This window comes from Amia ocellicauda, chromosome 21 (genome assembly GCF_036373705.1).
Source record: "Amia ocellicauda isolate fAmiCal2 chromosome 21, fAmiCal2.hap1, whole genome shotgun sequence".
Classification (NCBI taxonomy): domain Eukaryota; kingdom Metazoa; phylum Chordata; class Actinopteri; order Amiiformes; family Amiidae; genus Amia; species Amia ocellicauda.
In genome coordinates, this window is record NC_089870.1 from 4,210,159 (window position 1) to 4,215,305 (window position 5,147).

Below are 5,147 nucleotides of genomic sequence, written 5' to 3' on the forward strand. Positions count from 1 at the left end.
AAGGGCTTTTCTCTTTATTGTGTCTTACAGATGCAGAGTCAGTCTTTGGTGTGCGTTCCATTATTACATTCATTTACCAGACTTTTTTTTTTTTTTAATTGTAAAACGTAACTTTTGCCCTTTTTGGTGCCAATAGCATAGAGCAGTGGTTTTCAAACCAGTCCTGGAGTACCCCCTGCCCTGCTGGTTTTTGTTCCAACTGAGGTCTTAATTGCTTAATTGAATCCTTAATTGCCCTAACAAAGCAATATAACATTCAATTAAGTAATTAAGACCTAGGCTGGAACAAAAATCAGCAGGGCAGGGGGTACTCCAGGACCGGTTTGAAAACCCCTGCCATAGAGGAAATGTTCCTCCTCAATCTGCTCTCTGATTGGAGGGCTTTACTGACTGAGTCCCTCACCAGCTGTAGACTGTAGTAACCAATAATGAATGCGCTTCATCTTTAAACCTTGCAAATGTAAAAGCGTTACTCGTTTTTAACGATTTCATGCTCATTTACAAAACTGTATCTACTTGAGCTTTGTAAACGTTGACTTTTGGAATTTCCTTGAACATTTTGTATTTTGTTATGCTTTTCAGATGGATCTTTATTTAATTAATCTCCACAATAAGGATTCAAGAACACACTTCAGAAAGAACAGAAGACTCACACACTGCCTTATCGTCTTACCCCAATGAACCTCAAGGAAGCACCTTCCTGAGATCTGTGCTAACTGCTCCAGGTGCTACTTTGCAGTCTGAAATGACAGGAAAAAATGGCAATAAAACCCAGAAGACAGTCCTTGGAGGAGGGAGTCTCTCACCTTCACAAGCCTCTAGGACATCTGCTTCCAGTGACTCCTCCTGATTTCTCTCCGATTACCAGTCTACCCGCTGACATGTACGATATGGAGGAATCCAATTCTGAGACCTGTGACGCCTCTTTCCCCTCAAGGATGTGTTTCACTTGACTTGGATGTACATTGTAACTGATAGCGCTCCTTCAGGACTTTCAACCAATTATAAGGCCGGCCTCAAAACCATTCACTCATCATCTGTTTATGCGTCCCTTGGCCAGACAATGCTGGGTGCATTCTTTCCTTTGCAGAATTGCTTTGTTAACAGTTCCCAGAAGTGGCAAAATGGGCCATGAAAGAAATGCAATATTTTCAGTAGTAGGGGTGTTTGAATGTGTAGACTGACAAGGAATAGAGATGTACAACATTTGGGATCGTGACCAAAAAAGGTTTTATTAGCAGCATGGAGTGATAAACGGGGTCAACATCTATGCAAAAAATGTTTGAAAAGCCACACTTCAATTAAAGGATATATACATTGTAGCTGATTGATGAAAATAAGCTGCTAGTTACAAAACTGAAATGGAAACATTGCAATGAATTACAATAGTTTATCAATGGCAAGAAAAGGATCTGAAAGTAACAATCAATACTTTTCACTACATGGAATCACTTTCCCCATCTTACTGGTAATGCACTGCTTATCTGAATAGAAAGTAAATGCACATTTTACCACTTGCATTATATGAACACATACATCACTAGTAGAATAGTTTTTGGATCGGATACATTTTTTTAATAAATTCGGAATTGTGTAAAGTACATTTAAAAGATGAAAGACTACAAAAGTAATTTGTGCTTACACTTGCATTGTTCAGAATTCTGTCCTTCCTTTTTAAAAAGGAAAACAAACAAAAATAATCTATTCCAAAATCCCTCGGTGATCACCTACAACAGGAGATTCTGACATTGACCTGGTTTGCAAAGAGTTCAGGAACACAGTCTTCTTGGTGGGCAATGGAAATTACGCATTACTTTAAAAAGGTTTTGTCCAGGGTGTAAAAAAACATTAGGGGTTGACCATAGTTTCACTATAGGGGGAGTCCGGTATTGAACCGAATAAGTCATCCAAGGAGGGCGAGGGTAAAGCACTGCTCAAGAGAGGCAGCGTAGACAAGTTGGGAGCAGGTTGTCTGAGTGATGCTGAAGGTGGTGCTACATTCGATGTGGTTGGGCTGGAGTGCAGTACTTTAATTACATTATAGTGTAGCGTTATGATGGGTTATTTTGATAAGAGCATTTTAGCTCTGAGCTGAAGCACTGATCCAAAGAAGACCTCTCCTCCCAAAGTTATCAGATTTCCTTAAAACGTGGGACTGGTTTGCATCAAAGTGACAGTCTGGGAGGATGGCACCGAGAATAGGCCAAATAGTTTGGAATCCTGCGGTGAAATGTCTGGGGAAGGGGGCCTGTAGGTAATAAAAACTCTTTGAAATGGACAAGAGCCGAAATCCAGATGCAGAGCTACGAACCCGGGCCAACCGGCATTTCCAAAAGATGGCATGGATTGACATCATTCATAAATCAAGCCCCCCTCCAATAGGACACTGGGGGCTGAAACCGAAATCCAATCTCAAAAACCAATCACCTATTGATCTGACAGACATATAAAGAACAGCGCACAGCCTCTCTCTCTCTCTCTCTCACCTGAACCAGAAACTCGCTGCCACAGCTCAACCTGTAGCTCTGTTGCCCGAACTGGAACCAGAAACCAACCAAGTCTTTGCCGGCAACAGAAGAGTTAAACTGGGAGAAGGAGATTGAGCTGTACGAAGAATTCTTTTAAAGGACTTTATTAAATAAAGAACTTTACAGACTGCGCTGCCCGCCTGTGCCCACCTGATCAGTGGAGTTTTACAGCTGGACAATTGACTAAGTCGACTGTATACGAAAGTGTCAGTCATTTAAATAGCTATTTGAGTCTTAAGAAACTTGACCCTTGGAACGAACAGGGCCCTGCTTTCCTCAAAGACTTTGTCTTCAAGTAACTACGGTGGAAATCCTGCTTATAAAGAAGATTTTGTGCACAACCTTAGAGCCTTCAAACCAGTGGAAAATCTGTTTGGAAAAGACTCTACTTTCGCGAAACCCCAACTTCCAAGTGCATCGACTGAGTGGAAGTTCTTGGACAAAGCCGAACCGGACTGCCTTTGTTCCAAACCACACAGACCTAATGCCGTGTGCTGTTATCTGAACCCGAAGACAGAGAGGCCTCTCTGCGACGAAGTTCAGATAAGTTTAACAGTTTGGAGTTTGTGATTCATGACATTTGAGAAATGTTAATCTGTGATTCATAACTCTAGAATGTGTAATATCATTTAGTTTTCTTAAATATAAATGTGTGTTGCATTAAACTGTTTCGTTGATAATTTTAGAAATAAAACCTGTCAACGCCAAGAAATATCTTCTCATTCCTGTTTAACTGTTTAGTCTGAAATTGACACAAGTTAATAGACACCAGATTATAGATGGCCCTGCCTATCCTTAATCATTGAATAATAATCAGTTAAGGGAAATTGTGGTAACAAGTAATGATAGGATCTTTCTCGGCACCTAAACGTAAATGAGACTGATATATATGTAACGAGATGTTACCTGACATTAAATACTAACCTGCGTAGTTATTTAATGTCTGACTAACAATACTAATGAGAGTGTGACGTCCTCTAGGACCAAAGGAAAGGATCCAAGTGCAGGCTTTTAGAGTTGAAGCAGATAATCCAATAAGGGCAAAATGAGAGAGCATAAGCAGGGACAGTCCAGGTCAAACAATAAAGCGAACAGGCTAGTAGGGAGATCCGAAAGGGGTCAAAAATACACAGGAAGGCAATCAAGAAACAAGGCTTAGAAATGATCCAGGAGAGAATGCAAGACTTCACAATGAATCTAGGAAACAGAGGGGTTTAAGCACTGTGAAGGAGAGAGGGATTGAACAAGGTGAATGAAGGATTGACCAATGATAGGAGAGGAGGACAGAACAGGTGCACCTGGTAGGGAAGAATGTGGAAAGACTGGTTTGACTGGATAAAGGAAAGGAGAAGCACTAAAACTAGTATTCGGGAGAGGGAGACCTCTGGTGGTGAACTAAGGTAGAAACAGGGGAGACCGTGACAGAGAGACTCAGCTTCGTCTTACTAACCAGTATTGTAGTCAATGTGTTTATAACCTTTTTTGTTTAATGACTTGTGTGTTATCATATGCGATCCCATGGTCTTTGATTTGGTCACGGAAGTGATTAGTCTTTGATTTGTTGATCTAGAGTTTTAATTTTAATTAGTTTTTCCCTTTTGTATAATTAGTGTAGTGCTACATTTAGTCTTTGTTTTTGAATACATTTGACAATTTATTTATTTGTCTGCGTCCAATTATTACAGAAATTGAGTTCTACAAGATTCCAGGATTCGTGACAAGGTGATACTATAAATTCACTTCTTTAATTGAAATTTATAAGTGTACCTTACGCTACAATAGTTTTGTACTTCAAAAGAAATGGTGACGAAGTACTGAAGTAGCTCTTCAATATCATCAGTGTTATGCAGATTCTGTTGAGGTAGAATTGACTGAATAACTGAGGATGGTATCTGTAATCTGCAAGGTGTTGTTGAGTGATTTGAAAGTGATTTGTGTGGAAATATGTGGATGTATGTCACTGGTTTTGCTGTTGTATTGAATGCTGGGAGAGGCTTTTTGCAGAAGCAGAAATATTTTCTGGTTCATCTTGCTTGATGAATGGATCCAATTAGTGTTTGCATTTGGTTGTGCTGTGGTGGATTAGCAGTTTTGTCAGCTAGATGTTTGATGGTCGTTTCTGTGGTTGTCATCTTCTTCTGGCTGTTGAAGCTTCTTACAGACAAGTTGGAGAAGTGATGGGAGTTGAACTGTGATTGTTTGTTTGTGTAGGTCCCCCTTTTGCTGCCTAAACAGCCCTGACCCATTGAGGCATGGACTCCACTAGACCTCTGAAGGTGTGCTGTGGTATCTGGCACCAAAACGTTAGCAGCAGATCCTTTAAGTCCTGCTTTCGGCAGTGGACAGGGGTCAGCATAGGCACCCTGACTGGTCTGCGGCTATGCAGCCCCATACACAACAAACTGTGATGCACTGTGTGTTCTGACACCTTTCTATCAGAACCAGCATGAACTTTTTCAGCAGTTTGAGCTACAGTAGCTCGTCTGTTGGATCGGACCACACGGGCCAGCCTTCGCTCCCCACGTGCATCAATGAGCCTTGGCCGCCCATGACCCTGTCCCCGGTTCACTTCTTTTCCTTCCTTGGACCACTTTTGATAGGTACTGACCACTGCAGACC